The sequence below is a fragment of the Chiroxiphia lanceolata genome, chromosome 2 (assembly GCF_009829145.1).
Source record: "Chiroxiphia lanceolata isolate bChiLan1 chromosome 2, bChiLan1.pri, whole genome shotgun sequence".
In the NCBI taxonomy this organism is placed as follows: Eukaryota; Metazoa; Chordata; class Aves; order Passeriformes; family Pipridae; genus Chiroxiphia; species Chiroxiphia lanceolata.
In genome coordinates this window covers 95,545,266-95,556,593 of record NC_045638.1, presented here as the reverse complement: position 1 = coordinate 95,556,593, position 11,328 = coordinate 95,545,266, and the positions used below count along the sequence as shown (strand labels likewise).

Genomic DNA, 11,328 nt, shown 5'->3' with positions numbered 1-11,328 from the left:
AGCTGTATGTGCACACAAGGAAGTGTATAAAACTTTTTCTGGTCATTTGTTGGATATAAAGCACTTAACACAAATAGAGTTTAGAAAAGCGTTTCTAGACAGATGACCTGATTTGAACAGTTAATTCCAAACTTCCTCAAGCCAAGAACAAATAACTGGAAATAACTTCACCTACCATTGAAATCATGAGGATTAATTGCGAGATAGGGCGCATTCCTCTTTGTAGAGAAAAGGAGGTGAAGAGAATAACAAAGGCAGACCAGCATTTTTGCATCCCTATTCCAGAAAAACTAAGGGGAATATTTTTCATTTTATTCTAGAGAAAATAACCCATCCCCAGAGTACATGTCTATAGTTCTTGCTTCTGGGAAGAGTGCAACAGAGTATAAAAAAGAAATTCAGACGTAGAAACGAAATAGATTTATTTTTTTTAAAAGTAGCAAACTTAAAACATTGCAAAAGGTTACAATGATTTAGAACACCCAGTCTGAGCGGCCACGCTTGGCTGTTCTCTGAGTACGTGTGAGGTGACTCTGCACACAGGGCTCTTGCAATGGCCAGAAAAATTGTGCTGCTTGCAGCCTCTTGCATTTCCCTGCTATCTTTATGAGACATGCACAAAAGAAAATTACCTGCTTGCCATACAGGCACATGGCACAGATCAGTTCATGCTCCTCTGTCACAGTAAAGGTAAGTGCAACGTGGACGGAATAGCTGCTCCCCTGCCTCCTGTGAGGGAAGAGAGGTCAGCCATGCAGCCTGTTCTTCTTATGTAGTTTTCTGAGAATAGTTTATGACCAGGTTAACACTTTTTAAATTTGTTGGTATGTAGAATTGCTTGGGTTGGGAGCTTCAAAGGCTGTCTAATCCATTGTATGCCTGTACCCTCCAACGGGGCTGTAGGTATGCACCTACCTGTAATACATCACTACGTTAGCCTCTATGTGCTTTGTAATTTCAATTCTATTATAATTGTCAAGATGTGGGTGTGCACCTTTTCCCTGTTGGACAGACTCTGTGGTACCTCTATCAGCAAAATCTAATTGGCTACCAGCATTCTGTTACTTCTATAAAGTAGCTGTCACAAAGGTGACACCATAGTGTCAACACAACTGATTGGCTGGCATGGTGAAAAGTAGTTACATGGAATACAGCCTGCTTTAGCAGGAGATAAACTAAATTGCAGAAGATCACCTTCTTCATACACACAGATCACACAGATAGGAAGAAGGTACTCACTCAGTCACTCTAATATCAAAATCACCGCAGAGGAAGACAGCTGTGCTCAGGCTTCCTCTAGGCAGCCAGGAACTAGCTTATATACCTCCACTAAAGAGATCCCTTGTCATCCTTTTGCATCAGCTACCAAACATGGAGAAACAGAGGGATTATTGAAGAACACAGGAGGTTGTTATAATGTTATCGTAAGTGAATGGACAAACTATCATTGTCATGACAGAAACTGGGCTACAACTACCGTTAACCAAATTCTTCACTAATTTGTTGGCCTAGAAAAATCCATGTTGAGCAAGGTGGGGAAAAAAGTCATAGTGACATAAACACAAGGGGAGCAATGTAGCAATGGCACAGTTGCATTAGATGGATACAGGTTGCTATTATATGGGGTCTACAACACAAAATAAAGCCTTTCCTGAAAATATAGAATTGTTGTGAGGGTCCTTTAGATGAGATAGATGTATGACAGTCCAATCTCATCACTTACGCTGTAGAGCTAGGATATTACTGAAGTATCACTGAGCTTAAGCTAGGCATGATGGTTTCAAGAGGTACAAAGTCAGGGATCAGTTAAGGAAAGCAGAACTCACATTGGCTCTCCCTCCTGGAGTAATGCCTGGTATATAGTACTCTTTGGTTTTTCCACTCAAATAGATAATTTTAGAATATTTTGGTATTGTTATTCAAGTTGAAAATTACAAATGACCATGAAAAAAAGAGTCTACCTAGGCACATTATGAAAACTTCAGCTGAAGTTGTGGTTGTCAGTACATTTAGGAGTATGGTGTTCAGTTCTGTTGTTATTGAGAAAAAAGTGCAAGGGAACATCAAACAACTTGAATGCAACCAAAAAATAGACTCTTTTTGAAGAATATAATCCTGATTTACTCTCCTCTAAGCAAAAAATGAGCTGGTAGTGACCTGCAGATGGGACATGAAAAGAGCTACATGAGAATACTTTCCAGGAACTGTAGTTACAGTTCATCCTGTTGTTTTCAGCATAGTCAACATCACCTGTTAGGATTATTGAAAAATTCTCTCCAGCCTCTTGATCCTTAAATTACAATTATCATTGCTATTGAAAACTGTTTCATTGCCAGTGCTGCCCTGCCTACAAGAGAATGACAACAGTAGCATGTTTCATCATCCCCTGGTAGATGCTCTCTGAATGCAAGTACACTGTGATTTGAGAATCAGATGACAAGCAAAAATATAGTCATTTGACCAAAGCCTGTCCTTAACTGGACAATCTAGACACCAGCCATATTCAAGTGGCTGAATATGGAGCTGAATCCTGCTTATGGAGTAATAAGTTTTGAAGCAGGTGAAGGAGAAGGGCAATTCCTCATCCACCACTATAAGACATAACAGACCCCTGGCAGGTCCACTGTTTTGCTGCATCTCCCATTTGGAGAGTAAATCTTGGGGAAGAAATGAAGCTAAAATTTTTAAAACTAGCATCCTCGGATCCTACTGCTTCCCATTACTGAATCCTCCCTTATGACCCCTGCAAAAGCAGCAAGGAAGATGTTCTGTACACAGCAGGTAATATAGAGAACCTACACATCCGGTGAGTCAGAACATTCAAGGTGGAACAGTGAATTTCCTTTCACATCTCAGTTTTTAATTGTGTGTAAGTTTCTCAGTAAATATCTTTTCTTCCTGAAATTCATCATGACTAGATCACCTGTCAGAGGAAAATGCTTCTGGGGGTAAATTATATGTCATTTGGAAAACAGTTTTTAGAAATAGAAGTCTTGTAAAAGTTAAAAAAAAAAGTCTAGTTTCTTCAAAACTATCAAAGGTTTCTCCATCAAAAAGAGGAAAACATGTTATGTCTGTAAACTCCACATTTGTTTTATTCATTATTTTCCCTTCAGAAAGTTCTCTATGCAAGATTCATTCCTGAAAGGACAGCAAGGTCCTTTCTACATTAGGAAAACGTGCTCTATATTGATGCAATTGCATTGGTGCCAACTTCCTTAATGTAAGCAGCACTTCAGCTGACCTTGAAAAACACAGAATCTTTCCAACAGGGTTACAGACTTGCTGGAGGTTATGTGCAGTATGTAACTTCAAAAAACTTGAGTCTTTATGCTAGTTATTCTATATAGCAGGAATGTTAATTCACCTCATATTTTTCTTGTGTATGTCAGACAATATTCCAGGACTACAGACGGAGGCGAAGAGTTTGCTGCACCATGCCTGGGTGTTAGCTACCTGCTGTGGTAGCTCTTCATTCCTGTGCAGGAAGTCCAGGTGGAGGGCAGTGAGAAAGAAAGAATTAAGGAATTGCTATTGGTTTCTCCAAGTTCCCCATCAAAGTCAGATTCAAACCATTTGAAGCTATTAGAAGTGGAGCATTCTGTTGTCATTTTTCTCCTCTTTATATTGCCCCTGCAAGCAGGTAAAATAAAGGAAGTGAAATTACAGATCTGGAGGGCTTCTCTTCCCTCCTTTTTTTGTGCTTATGTCATTCTATTTGACTGTTCATCTTGACTGCTCAGGAACTGTCACTTGTATAGCATCCAGGGGGTCTCTAGCAATCCAGTGACAAAAAATAATATAGTGGGGAAAAAAGTCACTCAAGAGGCAGATTAAAGAAGTGGTGAAGCCAACATTAAAATAAACCCAACAACAACAACAAACAAAAATGAAAACAACCAACCAACCAACCAACCACAACAACAACAACAACAACAACAACAAAACCAAACAAACAAAAAAAGGAAAACAGTGGGGCTGGAATGGTTGCAGTTGTTTGTGTGCTCTGGAAATATCAGTAATTATGAAGTAGAGGCAATATATTGTTTTGAAACCCTCTATGATCCTTTTCCTATTCTCTGCCACTCTGGAGATGAACTGTGTGCACTGGAAGTTTCTTTCTCTACGCCCTACACCATCTCTTCCTTTTCCCTGTGATTTAACAGATATGGTAACCTTTGTGCTTTTTATTGTACACTCAGGAAATAAAATTCCACTCAGTTAAGTTAGAGTACAGCTGCTGAGAAAATCCAAATCAGGCAGCATCTACACTCCATCACAAGTTAAAGAATTGCTCCACTGTCCTTTACCTGCCCTGGCTCCAACCTCTTATTTAACGGTAACCTGCAGCTACCTAAACTACTCAGAAAACAGAAACCCAGATCCCATATCTCCCACTATCAGGCTTAGGGAGAATGACTTACTTCCTTGGCTTGGAGATCTGTGAATACACTACTTTATAGGATAACCTAGAGTTCCGGAGGAGAGATGAGATGGAAGAGATCAACCACATTAGATTCCTAGCACTACATGTTAAGGCATTTTTTTTCTTAAACAGAAGATTGGGAATCACCGAGAAGGGTTCTCTGTATTTTGGAAAGACTGATGTGTACAAGGACTTCTGGGCTGATCAAAACGTGCCCATAATTCTGTAACTCTATCACTAATAAAAACATTGTAAAATATAGAAATGTCACCTATAGGGCATCACTGAATTACAGTTCTGAGCCTGTGTAGAGATGAATTGGGGTGAAGATTATAAAAAGAGGTATGGTGTTCACTGAATGAGAGCTTTCAATTCACTGTGTGGAAAAACGAAGAGCAGCTCTCATGTCTCCATCATAAATCCCTTCAGATGACAAGTTAATAAGCATATTGGAAGAGCCATACAGTCCCCTCACTCCTAAGGTCTGCCATCCCATCGTCCTTCTCCCATGGTGTGAGAAGGTGTGAACACCCTTGCAATGCTTTGATCTGGCTCTGAGAAGCTAGCATTCCTCTCAGTCTAGAACTCCTTCAGAAAGGCATTCTCTGGGTCTCTTGGGTGGGTCTTTCTTTGAACCTTGTACCTCCACCATGGAGAAAGTTGAATTCCTTGGCTTGAATGATGCCCACCATTTGAGCATTTGTTGGGTGGAGTGCTGGTACAAAGTGAGAGAAGTGCTATTTCTGGGCAATTTCAGCCTGGCCATAAATCTTGTGTCACAGATCAAGCCAAACTGGTAATAAATCTCTTAAGGCTTCTAAGACACAATACCAGATCCAGTCCTTGGAAAATGGAGTACAATTCCATTGGCTGCCAACACTTGTTTGCATGAGATTTTATCTCATTCCTTCTCACTATCCCCAATACCAATGCTTTGTCTGCTTTAACTGACTCTGAAGTAAATGTTGCTCCAAAAAAGAGAACAGCAGTCTAGAGATGGCCAGGAAATGCTATTTCCATACTATTTTCTCATATTGTCAAAAGTTCTCATTACACACCACGTATAATATAGCTGGAGGCATAGCAGGCTCAGGACAAAGCCACAGTTCTAAATAAATATTCTTCTTAGCCCTTTCTGCCAACACCTCTAAGGTCAAAATCTCTGGCTGCCTAGCTTGTCTTAGAGTATCTGTGGGGCATCACGAGAGTGGCCACATCGACACACCAAAAAGAATTAATGTAGCACTCCCAGACCCTTAAGCACCTCTGGACTTCCCCTGAAAGAACATGGATGGCCCCTGTCACAGGTTATTTCCCTCCATAGGAACATAACTTTGTCAGAACACACACCAGAAAGCTACAGATGGTCTACATCATCACACACAGTGGTCTCCCACCGCTGCTCTCTCACGTACATATACTGTCCACCAAAACCTCTTTGGACAGCCTAAGGCATCCAGATATGGTCAGTAGGGTGCTAATAGAGTGAAGCTGATCGGATGATCTCAGCAAGCTTTATGGCTTTTACACATCCTAGGGGACTCTCCACTTCCAGAGCTGCAAGAGCCAACCAGGGAAGATATCTTAGGATAAATTCCCCAGCAGGCTTGTGTAAGACTGACTAGTTTCTGAGTCAGTCAGTTGACAGTGAGTCATTGCCCACTGGAGGGAAAAAACCAAGACCTGTCAAAGTTGTTTTTCAAAAACAAGAAGGAATGACTCAAGCTTAACAAATAGGTAGGCATTTGGCTGCATTGGGGAGGTCCTAGTTCTTGTTCCTGTATTTCCCAGCTCTCACATCCCAGATGAGTGCTCCGGCAGGCCTACACAACCAATTTCCTCCTCATTTGACAACTATGGGGACAGCTAATACAAAGCGTAATAGCCACACCCCCACTCAGGCAAAGGCTAAAAAACTACTTCAACTGCTGGAAAAAAAACCAAAAAACACCACAAAAAAACCCTGAGAAAAATCATGGCTGTTGGGAACAGAGCCAGAGTGAGGGCTTTTATGTGACTTCCAGCTTCCTTGGTTAAACCCTTGGCCACCATGCTGTTTGATTCTCAGGTCCAGCTGGTCTCTTTCATCAAAAGTTTCCAGCTGAGACCAAAAACTCCCTCCAAAAATGTTACATTTAAAAAAAAACCCAAAAACACACACACAAAAAAAACCCCCACCACCCAAAAGCTGTACATTCTTGTATTTTCACAAACTGAAAGTTTCAACACAAAACTGTTGGAAAATTCTCCATTGAGCTTCTTTGAAAGATGCTCCAAGAAACAGCAGTGGTACAAATATTATAAATACCAAGTATCCGGGCTCCAGGTAAGCAAGACTTAGATATAAGTGAGTCTGACCTTGTTTCTCAATCTCCATATGCCGTACTCATTCACTGTGGAAGCATTCAAACAAGCCAACAGTTTTTCCTTTTCTTTTTGCCAAATAATAAATCTTTCAGACAGCCTCACTGGAATTATTCGTACATGCAAATGGTCAGCTACTGGAATGTGTTTCTTTATGGGTGTTTGTTGCTCTTCTTCACATTCCCTAGGTTTCAGGCATTCCCTCGTAGCATCCTCTTTGACGGAATGAGAAGACATGAAGTTTCTGATACACAAAAAGGCAGAAGAGAACTGGTGACTATTCTATGGAATTATATAGAAGGAATAGTTTTTCCTTGTAAAGGCAAGTGTTTCAGAAATCAATTATGGTACAGATACCTGAGTGCCAAAAAGAAATTGCTGGGCTAATTGGAGGGCCAGTAAGACCAAAAGAATGCTGGGGACTCAGAAGGGACTGAGAAATCATGGTCCAGGTAGCAGGGCAAGAGTTGAATATTTTTATCTGCTAATATATTTGGATTGGATTGTTACCAAAAACTTCATAATACCCCTTACTATTAAAACAAGAAAGAAAGATTAAGGAGTTGAGAAGTCACAAGCATAGGAAAGTTTTGAAGAGGAAAGCTTTCTTGATTTTGAAACTCATTTGACTAAGAAATTGCTTCCTTCTGCCTCATATTTTTCATTGCAGCTCCCAGGATATCAAAGGAGGGCAATCAAGTTATGACGACTGGCAAAGGCCGTTACTTAAGCTTGACCATTAAAACAGAGGACAGAGATTAAGGCCAGATGACTTTACAGATAAGTTTGTTGTAAATGAGGTTGCTATAAGCATAGACAGTTCTGACATCCAGCCATGTTCAGCTGAAGAAGTAGAGACACATCTGTGCTTCTAAAGGCACGAGAAAACATAAATGAAAAGCATTCCAAAAGACATAAACCCCTTTTTTTTCTGCCTTTAACTAGTCCCAACAGATGTTTGTCCAACTTGGGCATTTTGTGAAAACTTCAAAGAAGAAATTCTATAATCTTCTCAGGCAACCTATTTTAGTGTGTAAGTATTCTTACTGCTAAAAAGTTATTCCTAATATGGAGCAAGAAGATCTAGGTTACAATTTAAGCCCATCATTTCTCATTCTTTCCTTAGTGGATGTGGATAACAGTCTTATCTCCACAGATGTTGAAGGTCTAGCAGCAAATTCAGCTTCCCTTACTGTCGTGCGTGGACCTTAATTACAAGATGATTTCAACTCTTACAGCTCATATTTGTATATACACTATGCATATTTATGGCACTTGCCAAAGATGACTGCTTTGAATGGATGGCTGTGAGGATTTTGTTGAGTTAGAGAAAACAAATTGTCATTGCCGGCATTATAGCACAAGAAGCATTTTTCACACACGCTCATAAGTATTCCGTACACACACACAGACATATACAGTTTTCCCATTAAAATCAGTGTTGTTTACATACCCTGACAGTTCTGAGGGCAACCTAATGCTACCACAAGTGTACTTGGTCCATATCTGCATGCAACCCCCCCAGTGCACGCACAGACAGAAAAGCATATGAATGCTTATGTATTTGTGGTACAAACTTGCAGATGGTATAAATCAGTGTCGCTCCTACTCAGCCTAATTCCAATTCAAGTTGGCCATAAGGCATGAACAGACAAATATGTAGATCTCCATGTCTCCACAGCCATATGGGCTGTATACCCAGGTGGGTGTGCACTGCATACCTTCCTGGCCTGATGGATGCTGCAGTACAGCTGCCAGACTGGTCACCCAAAGCGCAAAACTTGAGCACCATCGAGTTCCCATCAGTAGAAAACTCAGTCTTAGGCACTAGAAGAAAGACTGTGAGCAGCACAGTGAGATACAGCAGGGCCCTGTTGAACCAATTAGGGTTAACACATTTCTGGTTAATGAGAGGTGCTGGTCATGATTGTAAATTAATATTTTCCAGTGGCTACCCATGCACTCAAGTGTCAGTATTGATCAAACTTACCTCTGCCCAGTTAATGCTGATGGATTCAACAGCAACATACGCCTGCTCATCTGTTACCCAATTAAGATAAGCTCTCTACTCATCCTAATAGCTGTATTTATTGTCATCAGGAATATTGATGTATCTCTGTGCTAACTGCAAGCCAACATATACATATGAGCACATGCAAAGGACACAGCATTGCTCCGGGAATTGTTCCAGTCTCAAACCACAGGGAGAAAGCACTTTGTTAGCCTTCACATTCTTTTGTCCATAGAGGCAGTATTTTCTATGGGGAAAGGAAAAGTAAAGGATCCTCCCCTTCTCTAGACTTACTAGACTAGATTCACTAGATGCCCTACCCTGCATCAGAGAATAAGCAGCACAGCAAGCTCCACAAATAAACTGCTTGGATCTTTAAAGACTAAAGCAAATGGAAGCCTCCTGTTGCACAGGGAGTCCAGTATGTGAGAAATACTGGGCATATAAGGAAAATGCCTATGGGAGGAACCAAATAACAATTAATGAGCATCTTTTTATATGGTTTTCTACATTTCTAGCCTGGTTTCTGAGTCAGAAGCTGCTGGGTAGCTAATGGGTCTTGGGTAACGGACACAACAGCAGCTGTCTGCACAAAGCAAACAAAAACAAAACCAAAAAAACCCACATAAGATTCTATGAAAACTTAACATTTTCCTCGCAGCACAAGGATTTCATTCCTGAAAAGCCAATGTACAATTTAGCCAACCCAAGACGCACTTGCCCATTCCTGAAAACAGATTCCTGCGTGTAGCAAATGGGCTATTAAATAGAGCAACAGATAAGGACCCATTTACTCATAAAAGGGTCATTCTAAACTAAAATAGAAGTGAGAGCTCAGAGGAGGCCAGTTTGTCTCTGCAGCCAAAGTGCAGCCCTGACAATCCCAGCCAAAGTGCCCATCCTGTGCAGACAGGATTGCATGCTGTGGTATATAAAGCTGAATTAAAAAAAAAAAAAGAAGGATGTGAACGTGGCTCAAAAAGTTAGAAAACAGTTAACAAAGGTCTTTTAGAGTGCAACATATTAGGATACCTTTTTCCTGCCACATGAGCCAAATGAGACAACACCATCTGACTTATGCAGAGACTGAGTTTGGTCCCAGGCTGGAATCTCAAGTCATCAGTAAAAATCTATCTAGTGGTTTTCGTAAGTGGTAGCCTCAATTTGCTTCCAATTTGACAGATGCCTCCAAGGCAACTTATGGTCCTGGAAGCACCTTATTAAGCCGCAGTTAATGGCAGGTCATGCTGAGTGACAAAAGTTTGAATGGGACCTTGCAAATGGACGCTTTTAACCCACCAGAGGTGGAACTTGCAAGCCTGCTGCCACAGAGTGATGACAGAGCTCATGCTGCTGCTGTGTCTGTCCAATCTGTCCTTTAGATAAGTGAAGGACACCTATCTCCGGGGCTTTCCACTTAGTACTTTTCATCGTTCACTAAATTAAAAAGTGAGCAATTGACAGCACACCTTATTAAATGACTCCTTTCCCTTCTTCCCCCTACCACCATGGCCATGTTTTAACAGCCACAGACACTTTGCTGGTGTCTTTTTAATTTGATTTAACTAAAAAAATAACACACAAAGCCATTTGGCCTTGTGCCACTCAATGTACTGCTATAGAGTAGGTATGAGTTATAGGGTAATATTTCACACCCTGTTGTGTCTTATTACTTAACTAATAACAATATTTACCCAGGGTTTTCCCCAAGCAATTCAGACAGGTTTAAAAGAAATCTTGATTAAAGAATGACAGCCAAAGTATTGGATGCTAAGTATAAATAAGAGTAATGTGAAGAGAGTGGAAGAGTTTACTGTGGCATCCTGGTAGTTTGCAGTAAATCAGTATAATATGAAAGTTCCTCTTTACTGGGCCTCTCCAGTTGCCATTTCTCTTGCTGCAGCCCATGTAGAGATGCCAGACCTCTGACTTGTACAAGTGCAGCTGTTGTAGGCTGCAGCTGCAATACACAGTGGTAGCGTTTGGTTGCCAGAGGCTGAACCTTTTACACTAAGTCCTTAGCCACTAGAGGTAGAGGAATAATCAGCCACCTCTTACCTGTTCTGGGGTTAGCCACCTAGAAATACAACTATAGCAAATTAGAATATCACAGCCTTCATTCTCCACAAACTCCCTGACACTCTCAGTAGCTTGCAACCACAAGAATTTTAGTTCATATAAAAAGCCACCTCTAAGGGTATTATCTACGGAACTCACTGTTGGGGTAGACAAAGCCAAGGACCAAGTAAATTACAAGGGTATTAGACACTACCAGTAAAAACATTCCCATTCAGGTTAGAGAGGATATGACATTTTTACTGGTTCACATAACTCTTTCACCAGTCAAGCAGCAACTGTCTCTTTTGTAGATTATTCCATGTTCTTTGCACCTTGCAATTTCTGCTGAAATAGTAGATGTTGCCCTCTGTTCAAGGCAGGATACAGAGCTGTCAAAGTCCTCATCTCACTTCCTTTGGTAATTCTCCAACTGACTAAGAGACTTAAGCAACACATCCATTCAGCTAAG

At 40.8% G+C, this 11,328-nt stretch overlaps 1 long non-coding RNA gene across 2 annotated transcripts; it reads left to right on the top strand.

Annotated features, from left to right (window-relative positions):
- Positions 1 to 1,117: 1,117 nt before the first annotated feature.
- LOC116783167 lies at positions 1,118 to 3,668 on the top strand. Of its 2 annotated transcripts, XR_004355511.1 has the most exons (3): positions 1,118 to 1,231; positions 1,363 to 1,424; positions 3,393 to 3,668. It is a non-coding gene; the product is annotated as an uncharacterized LOC116783167 (long non-coding RNA). The 2 variants fall into 2 exon arrangements; XR_004355510.1 differs by lacking the exon at positions 1,363 to 1,424.
- Positions 3,669 to 11,328: the final 7,660 nt, after the last annotated feature.